Source organism: Nerophis lumbriciformis, unplaced genomic scaffold, assembly GCF_033978685.3.
Source record: "Nerophis lumbriciformis unplaced genomic scaffold, RoL_Nlum_v2.1 HiC_scaffold_56, whole genome shotgun sequence".
NCBI lineage: Eukaryota > Metazoa > Chordata > Actinopteri > Syngnathiformes > Syngnathidae > Nerophis > Nerophis lumbriciformis.
This window is the reverse complement of record NW_027316598.1, coordinates 132,501-142,500: the sequence shown is the minus strand read 5'-3', so window position 1 is coordinate 142,500 and position 10,000 is coordinate 132,501.

Sequence of the window (10,000 nt, the reverse complement as noted above, 5' to 3'; positions counted from 1 at the left end):
CACCATATATGTGTCCGGGAAGGCGCCCCTCGGGCGGACACAGGTGTCTGCATGAGCCCCTGTCGCTCAGATGCTGGAAGATCAGTTTGAAAAAGGACCGGGGTAAAGAGGGGGGAAGCACCATATATGTGTCCGGGAAGGCGCCCCTCGGGCGGACACAGGTGTCTGCATGAGCCCCTGTCGCTCAGATGCTGGAAGATCAGTTTGAAAAAAGAACCAGAGGATAGAGGGGAAAAACACCATATTTGTGTCCGAAAATAGCTCACTTTGACTCGGACGCGTTCCCTGTGATTTCAGCCTGTCAGACATGGTGCACATAGTAACGAGATGGAGGTGTTTTGGTCGACCAGGTAAAAAACGAAAAATCGAGAGAAGGTAAAAAGTAGGTGAAAAATTAAGCCTCTCTCGTTAAGGTACTTAGAAAAAATCCCAAAAAAAAAATGAACTCCCATTGAAATGAATGGGGAAAATTTTTTTTCTCGTTTTTTTTCTAAGTACAACAACGAGAGAAGGTAAAAATTGGTTTTTTTAGCCTCTCTCGTTAAGGTACTTAGAAAAAAACCCAGATTTTTTTTTTTCTCGTTTTTTTTCTAAGTACAACAACGAGAGAAGGTAAAAACAGGTGCTTTTTAGCCTCTCTCGTTAAGGTACTTGGAAAAAATCCGAGACATGTTTGGTCTTCCCCACTGACAGTGCGCCTTTGCTGGGTAAGTTGTGGACGTGCCAGGCACCCCCGGGACACCGGTGGAACGCGGCCGGACTCGTGGTACTCCAACCCGGGCATAATTTTGGATATTTCCCGGTCCTTTTTTTCCCCACTTTCCCAACTTTTCTTCTGAATCACAGTGCGCCTTTGCTGGGTAAGTTGTGGACATGGCAGGCACCCCCGGGACACCGGTGGAACGCGGCCGGACTCGTGGTACTCCAACCCGGGCATAATATTGGATCAAATTCGGGACTTTTGCCCACTTTCCCAACTTTTCTTCCCAATCACAGTGCGCCTTTGCTGGGTGCGTTGTGGACATGCCAGGCACCCCCGGGACACCGGTGGAACGCGGCCGGACTCGTGGTACTCCAACCCGGGCATAATTTTGGCCCAAATTCGGGACTTTTGCCCACTTTCCCAACTTTTCTTCCCAATCACAGTGCGCCTTTGCTGGGTGCGTTGTGGACATTGTAGGCACCCCGAGACACTGGTGGAACGCGGCGGGACTTGTGGGACTCGAACCTGGGTGTGATTTTGGACCAAATTCGGGACTTTTGCCCACTTTCCCAACTTTTCTTCCCAATCACAGTGCGCCTTTGCTGGGTGCGTCGTGGACATTGTAGGCACCCCGGAACCCTGGTGGAACGCGGCGGGACTTGTGGGACTCGAACCTGGGTGTGATTTTGGACCAAATTCGGGACTTTTGCCCACTTTCCCAACTTTTCTTCCCAATCACAGTGCGCCTTTGCTGGGTGCGTTGTGGACATGCCAGGCACCCCCGGGACACCGGTGGAACGCGGCCGGACTCGTGGTACTCCAACCCGGGCATAATTTTGGACCAAATTCGGGACTTTTGCCCACTTTCCCAACTTTTCTTCCCAATCACAGTGCGCCTTTGCTGGGTGCGTTGTGGACATTGTAGGCACCCCGAGACACTGGTGGAACGCGGCGGGACTTGTGGGACTCGAACCTGGGTGTGATTTTGGACCAAATTCGGGACTTTTGCCCACTTTCCCAACTTTTCTTCCCAATCACAGTGCGCCTTTGCTGGGTGCGTCGTGGACATGTCAGGCACCCCGCAACCCTGGTGGAACGCGGCGGGACTTGTGGGACTCGAACCTGGGTGTGATTTTGGACCAAATTCGGGACTTTTGCCCACTTTCCCAACTTTTCTTCCCAATCACAGTGCGCCTTTGCTGGGTGCGTTGTGGACATTGTAGGCGCCCCGGAACCCTGGTGGAACGCGGCGGGACTTGTGGGACTCGAACCTGGGTGTGATTTTGGACCAAATTCGGGACTTTTGCCCACTTTCCCAACTTTTCTTCCCAATCACAGTGCGCCTTTGCTGGGTGAGTTGTGGACATTGTAGGCACCCCGGAACCCTGGTGGAACGCGGCGGGACTTGTGGGACTCGAACCTGGGTGTGATTTTGGACCAAATTCGGGACTTTTGCCCACTTTCCCAACTTTTCTTCCCAATCACAGTGCGCCTTTGCTGGGTGCGTTGTGGACATTGTAGGCACCCCGGAACCCTGGTGGAACGCGGCGGGACTTGTGGGACTCGAACCTGGGTGTGATTTTGGACCAAATTCGGGACTTTTGCCCACTTTCCCAACTTTTCTTCCCAATCACAGTGCGCCTTTGCTGGGTAAGTTGTGGACATTGTAGGCACCCCGAGACACTGGTGGAACGCGGCGGGACTTGTGGGACTCGAACCTGGGTGTGATTTTGGACCAAATTCGGGACTTTTGCCCACTTTCCCAACTTTTCTTCCCAATCACAGTGCGCCTTTGCTGGGTGCGTTGTGGACATTGTAGGCACCCCGGAACCCTGGTGGAACGCGGCGGGACTTGTGGGACTCGAACCTGGGTGTGATTTTGGACCAAATTCGGGACTTTTGCCCACTTTCCCAACTTTTCTTCCCAATCACAGTGCGCCTTTGCTGGGTGCGTCGTGGACATGTCAGGCACCCCGGAACACTGGTGGAACGCGGCGGGACTTGTGGGACTCGAACCTGGGTGTGATTTTGGACCAAATTCGGGACTTTTGCCCACTTTCCCAACTTTTCTTCCCAATCACAGTGCGCCTTTGCTGGGTGCGTTGTGGACATTGTAGGCACCCCGGAACCCTGGTGGAACGCGGCGGGACTTGTGGGACTCGAACCTGGGTGTGATTTTGGACCAAATTCGGGACTTTTGCCCACTTTCCCAACTTTTCTTCCCAATCACAGTGCGCCTTTGCTGGGTAAGTTGTGGACATTGTAGGCACCCCGAGACACTGGTGGAACGCGGCGGGACTTGTGGGACTCGAACCTGGGTGTGATTTTGGACCAAATTCGGGACTTTTGCCCACTTTCCCAACTTTTCTTCCCAATCACAGTGCGCCTTTGCTGGGTGCGTTGTGGACATTGTAGGCACCCCGGAACCCTGGTGGAACGCGGCGGGACTTGTGGGACTCGAACCTGGGTGTGATTTTGGACCAAATTCGGGACTTTTGCCCACTTTCCCAACTTTTCTTCCCAATCACAGTGCGCCTTTGCTGGGTGCGTCGTGGACATGTCAGGCACCCCGGAACACTGGTGGAACGCGGCGGGACTTGTGGGACTCGAACCTGGGTGTGATTTTGGACCAAATTCGGGACTTTTGCCCACTTTCCCAACTTTTCTTCCCAATCACAGTGCGCCTTTGCTGGGTGCGTTGTGGACATTGTAGGCACCCCGAGACACTGGTGGAACGCGGCGGGACTTGTGGGACTCGAACCTGGGTGTGATTTTGGACCAAATTCGGGACTTTTGCCCACTTTCCCTACTTTTCTTCCCAATCACAGTGCGCCTTTGCTGGGTGCGTCGTGGACATGTCAGGCACCCCGGAACACTGGTGGAACGCGGCGGGACTTGTGGGACTCGAACCTGGGTGTGATTTTGGACCAAATTCGGGACTTTTGCCCACTTTCCCAACTTTTCTTCCCAATCACAGTGCGCCTTTGCTGGGTGCGTTGTGGACATTGTAGGCACCCCGAGACACTGGTGGAACGCGGCGGGACTTGTGGGACTCGAACCTGGGTGTGATTTTGGACCAAATTCGGGACTTTTGCCCACTTTCCCTACTTTTCTTCCCAATCACAGTGCGCCTTTGCTGGGTAAGTTGTGGACATTGTAGGCACCCCGGAACCCTGGTGGAACGCGGCGGGACTTGTGGGACTCGAACCTGGGTGTGATTTTGGACCAAATTCGGGACTTTTGCCCACTTTCCCAACTTTTCTTCCCAATCACAGTGCGCCTTTGCTGGGTGCGTTGTGGACATTGTAGGCACCCCGAGACACTGGTGGAACGCGGCGGGACTTGTGGGACTCGAACCTGGGTGTGATTTTGGACCAAATTCGGGACTTTTGCCCACTTTCCCTACTTTTCTTCCCAATCACAGTGCGCCTTTGCTGGGTGAGTTGTGGACATTGTAGGCACCCCGGAACCCTGGTGGAACGCGGCGGGACTTGTGGGACTCGAACCTGGGTGTGATTTTGGACCAAATTCGGGACTTTTGCCCACTTTCCCAACTTTTCTTCCCAATCACAGTGCGCCTTTGCTGGGTGCGTTGTGGACATTGTAGGCACCCCGAGACACTGGTGGAACGCGGCGGGACTTGTGGGACTCGAACCTGGGTGTGATTTTGGACCAAATTCGGGACTTTTGCCCACTTTCCCTACTTTTCTTCCCAATCACAGTGCGCCTTTGCTGGGTAAGTTGTGGACATTGTAGGCACCCCGGAACCCTGGTGGAACGCGGCGGGACTTGTGGGACTCGAACCTGGGTGTGATTTTTGATCATTTCGTGGACTTTTGCTATGCATGCCTTCTCCCCGCTAGTTTGATGTGTGCTGCTGCAAAAGTTCCAAGAGGGCGTTTTTGCCCCCCTCCAAACTCCCTCTCTTTGTTTATAGTGCATATTTCCTGCTGGATCTACTCTCTATTTACTCCAAGGAAAAAAACTAGCCGGTCGCGGCAAATTTTTACAATCGGTCGCCAAACTACGGCACGAGGGCCGAACGCGGTACGCCGGCGTCCAAGATACGGCCCGGGGATTTTTTTGATTTTTTGGGCTTTTTTTGATTTTTTTGGACATGTTGGGCATCCCAGGACTCGGGTGCGACTGCAGGACGTGTGGGGCTCTAACCTGGGTGTGGTTTTTGGTCATTTTTCCGGACTTTTGCCCACTTTTCCAACTTTTCTTCCCCACTCACAGTGCGCCTTTGCTGGGTGCGTTTTGGGCATGCGGGGGGCACCTCGGACTCGGGTGGGACGCGGCGGGACTTGTGGCACTCGTACCTGGGTGTGATTTTTGATCATTTTGTGGACTTTTCCCCAGACACTCTCCACTTGTCTACCCCACTTCCCCTGTGACTTTGCTGGGGGGGCGTTTCCCCGCTGTCCTTTGTAGTGTAAGGGTTACTTTTCTTTTTTTTCTGTCTGAAAATAGGGCCCCAAAAGGCCTCACACTCCCCGGGAAGACCTGATGGACGCCTCGGCGTCACTGAAACAGGCCAATCTGTCTGAAAATATGGCCCACGAAAGGCCTCACATTCCCCGGGAAGACCTGATGGACGCCCCGGCGTCACCGAAATACGGCAAACTGTCTGAAAATAGGGGCTCCAAGGGTTCCCCACTCTTTCTGGCCCACAAAAGGCCTCTCATTCCCCGGGAACACCTGTAGGACTCCCCGGCGTCAAGGAAATACGCCAAACCGTCTGAAAATAGGGGCCCAAAAGAACTGGAAATGATGTGTTTAATTTGGGGGGTGATGTCTATAATTATGGGGGTGCATTGGAGGCGGGAGTCCACTGGAGGGCTCCACACCGTCTGAATATAGGGCCCCAAAAGGCCTGGAATTAATGTCTTTAATTTGGGGGGTGCATTTGCAGCGGGAGTCCACCGGAGGGCTCCATTTCCCCACTCTTTTGTTGACATATGGCCACAAAAGGCCTCACATTCCCCGGGAAGACCTGACGGACGCCCCGGCGTCACCGAAATACGGCAAACTGTCTGAAAATAGGGGCTCCAAGTGTTCCCCACTCTTTCTGGCCCACAAAAGGCCTCTCATTCCCCGGGAACACCTGTAGGACTCCCCGGCGTCAAGGAAATACGCCAAACCGTCTGAAAATAGGGGCCCAAAAGAACTGGAAATAATGTGTTTAATTTGGGGGGTGATGTCTATAATTATGGGGGTGCATTGGAGGCGGGAGTCCACTGGAGGGCTCCACACCGTCTGAATATAGGGCCCCAAAAGGCCTGGAATTAATGTATTTAATTTGGGGGGTGCATTTGCAGCGGGAGTCCACCGGAGGGCTCCATTTCCCCACTCTTTTGTTGACATATGGCCACAAAAGGCCTCTCATTCCCCGGGAAGACCTGATGGACGCCCCGGCGTCACCGAAATAAGCCAAACTGTCTGAAAATAGGGGCTCCAAGGGTTCCCCACTCTTTCTGGCCCACAAAAGGCCTCTCATTCCCCGGGAACACCTGTAGGACTCCCCGGCGTCAAGGAAATACGCCAAACCGGCTGAAAATAGGGCCCCAAAAGAACTGGAAATAATGTCTTTAATTTGGGGGGTGATGTCTATAATTATGGGGGTGCATTGGAGGCGGGAGTCCACTGGAGGGCTCCACAACGTCTGAAAATAGGGCCCCAAAAGAACTGGAAATAATGTGTTTAATTCAGGGTGCATTTGCAGCGAGTGTCCACCAGAGGGCTCCAATTCCCCAGCTATAGTCCTGGTACTCTAAAATGATGGCACTTAGTCAAATTTCCGCCTTTTTTTGATGACTTCCAACTAGGAGAGGGACTAATTTTGAGTTCCGGACCCGGGTGGAGAACCATAGCACGTCGGCCTTCTTAAAGGGACATCCTCCTAGGCACTTAGTCAAATTTCCGCCTTTTTTTTGGACTTCCAGCGAGGAGAGGGACTAATTTTGCTTTCCGCACCCGGGTGGAGAACCATAGCAGGTCAGCCTTCTTAAAGGGACATCCTCCTAGGCACTTAGTCAAATTTCCGCCTTTTTTTTGGACTTCCAGCGAGGGGAGGGACAATTTTGCGTTCCTGACCCAGGTGGAGGACCATAGCACGTCGGCCTTCTTAAAGGGACATCCTCCTAGGCACTTAGTCAAATTTACACCTTTTTTTTGGACTTCCAGCGAGGAGAGGGACAATTTTGCGTTCCTGACCCAGGTGGAGGACCATAGCACGTCGGCCTTCTTAAAGGGACATCCTCCTAGGCACTTAGTCAAATTTACACCTTTTTTTTGGACTTCCAGCGAGGAGAGGGACAATTTTGCGTTCCTGACCCAGGTGGAGGACCATAGCACGTCGGCCTTCTTAAAGGGACATCCTCCTAGGCACTTAGTCAAATTTACACCTTTTTTTTGGACTTCCAGCGAGGAGAGGGACTAATTTTGCTTTCCGCACCCGGGTGGAGAACCATAGCAGGTCAGCCTTCTTAAAGGGACATCCTCCTAGGCACTTAGTCAAATTCACGCCTTTTTTTTGGACTTCCAGCGAGGGGAGGGACAATTTTGCGTTCCTGACCCAGGTGGAGGACCATAGCAGGTCGGCCTTCTTAAAGGGAAATGCTCCTAGGCACTTAGTCAAATTCACGCCTTTTTTTTGGACTTCCAGCGAGGAGAGGGACAATTTTGCTTTCCTGACCCAGGTGGAGAACCATAGCACGTCGGCCTTCTTAAAGGGAAATGCTCCTAGGCACTTAGTCAAATTCACGCCTTTTTTTTGGACTTCCAGCGAGGAGAGGGACAATTTTGCTTTCCTGACCCAGGTGGAGAACCATAGCACGTCGGCCTTCTTAAAGGGAAATGCTCCTAGGCACTTAGTCAAATTCACGCCTTTTTTTTGGACTTCCAGCGAGGAGAGGGACAATTTTGCTTTCCTGACCCAGGTGGAGAACCATAGCACGTCGGCCTTCTTAAAGGGAAATGCTCCTAGGCACTTAGTCAAATTCACGCCTTTTTTTTGGACTTCCAGCGAGGAGAGGGACAATTTTGCTTTCCTGACCCAGGTGGAGAACCATAGCACGTCGGCCTTCTTAAAGGGAAATGCTCCTAGGCACTTAGTCAAATTCACGCCTTTTTTTTGGACTTCCAGCGAGGAGAGGGACAATTTTGCTTTCCTGACCCAGGTGGAGAACCATAGCACGTCGGCCTTCTTAAAGGGAAATGCTCCTAGGCACTTAGTCAAATTCACGCCTTTTTTTTGGACTTCCAGCGAGGAGAGGGACTAATTTTGCTTTCCGCACCCGGGTGGAGAACCATAGCAGGTCAGCCTTCTTAAAGGGACATCCTCCTAGGCACTTAGTCAAATTTCCGCCTTTTTTTTGGACTTCCAGCGAGGGGAGGGACAATTTTGCGTTCCTGACCCAGGTGGAGGACCATAGCACGTCGGCCTTCTTAAAGGGACATCCTCCTAGGCACTTAGTCAAATTTACACCTTTTTTTTGGACTTCCAGCGAGGAGAGGGACAATTTTGCGTTCCTGACCCAGGTGGAGGACCATAGCACGTCGGCCTTCTTAAAGGGACATCCTCCTAGGCACTTAGTCAAATTTACACCTTTTTTTTGGACTTCCAGCGAGGAGAGGGACAATTTTGCGTTCCTGACCCAGGTGGAGGACCATAGCACGTCGGCCTTCTTAAAGGGACATCCTCCTAGGCACTTAGTCAAATTTACACCTTTTTTTTGGACTTCCAGCGAGGAGAGGGACTAATTTTGCTTTCCGCACCCGGGTGGAGAACCATAGCAGGTCAGCCTTCTTAAAGGGACATCCTCCTAGGCACTTAGTCAAATTCACGCCTTTTTTTTGGACTTCCAGCGAGGGGAGGGACAATTTTGCGTTCCTGACCCAGGTGGAGGACCATAGCAGGTCGGCCTTCTTAAAGGGACATCCTCCTAGACACTTAGTCAAATTCACGCCTTTTTTTTGGACTTCCAGCGAGGAGAGGGACAATTTTGCTTTCCTGACCCAGGTGGAGAACCATAGCACGTCGGCCTTCTTAAAGGGACATCCTCCTAGGCACTTAGTCAAATTCACGCCTTTTTTTTGGACTTCCAGCGAGGAGAGGGACAATTTTGCTTTCCTGACCCAGGTGGAGAACCATAGCACGTCGGCCTTCTTAAAGGGAAATGCTCCTAGGCACTTAGTCAAATTCACGCCTTTTTTTTGGACTTCCAGCGAGGAGAGGGACAATTTTGCTTTCCTGACCCAGGTGGAGAACCATAGCACGTCGGCCTTCTTAAAGGGAAATGCTCCTAGGCACTTAGTCAAATTCACGCCTTTTTTTTGGACTTCCAGCGAGGAGAGGGACAATTTTGCTTTCCTGACCCAGGTGGAGAACCATAGCACGTCGGCCTTCTTAAAGGGAAATGCTCCTAGACACTTAGTCAAATTCACGCCTTTTTTTTGGACTTCCAGCGAGGAGAGGGACTAATTTGGCGTTCCGTACCCAGGTGGAGAACCATAGCAGGTCGGCCTTCTTAAAGGGACATCCTCCTAGGCACTTAGTCAAATTCACGCCTTTTTTTTGGACTTCCAGCGAGGAGAGGGACAATTTTGCTTTCCTGACCCAGGTGGAGAACCATAGCAGGTCGGCCTTCTTAAAGGGACATCCTCCTAGGCACTTAGTCAAATTTACGCCTTTTTTTTGGACTTCCAGCGAGGAGAGGGACTAATTTTGCTTTCCGTACCCGGGTGGAGAACCATAGCACGTCGGCCTTCTTAAAGGGAAATGCTCCTAGGCACTTAGTCAAATTCACGCCTTTTTTTTGGACTTCCAGCGAGGAGAGGGACAATTTTGCTTTCCTGACCCAGGTGGAGAACCATAGCACGTCGGCCTTCTTAAAGGGACATCCTCCTAGGCACTTAGTCAAATTCACGCCTTTTTTTTGGACTTCCAGCGAGGAGAGGGACTAATTTGGCGTTCCAGACCCAGGTGGAGAACCATAGCAGGTCGGCCTTCTTAAAGGGACATGCCCCTAGACACTTAGTCAAATTTACGCCTGAAAATAGGGCCCCAAAAGAACTGGAAATAATGTCTTTAATTCAGGGTGCATTTGCAGCGAGTGTCCACCAGAGGGCTCCAATTCCCCCACTATAGTCCTGGTACTCTAAAATGATGGCACTTAGTCAAATTTCCGCCTTTTTTTGATGACTTCCAACTAGGAGAGGGACTAATTTTGAGTTCCGGACCCGGGTGGAGAACCATAGCACGTCGGCCTTCTTAAAGGGACATCCTCCTAGGCA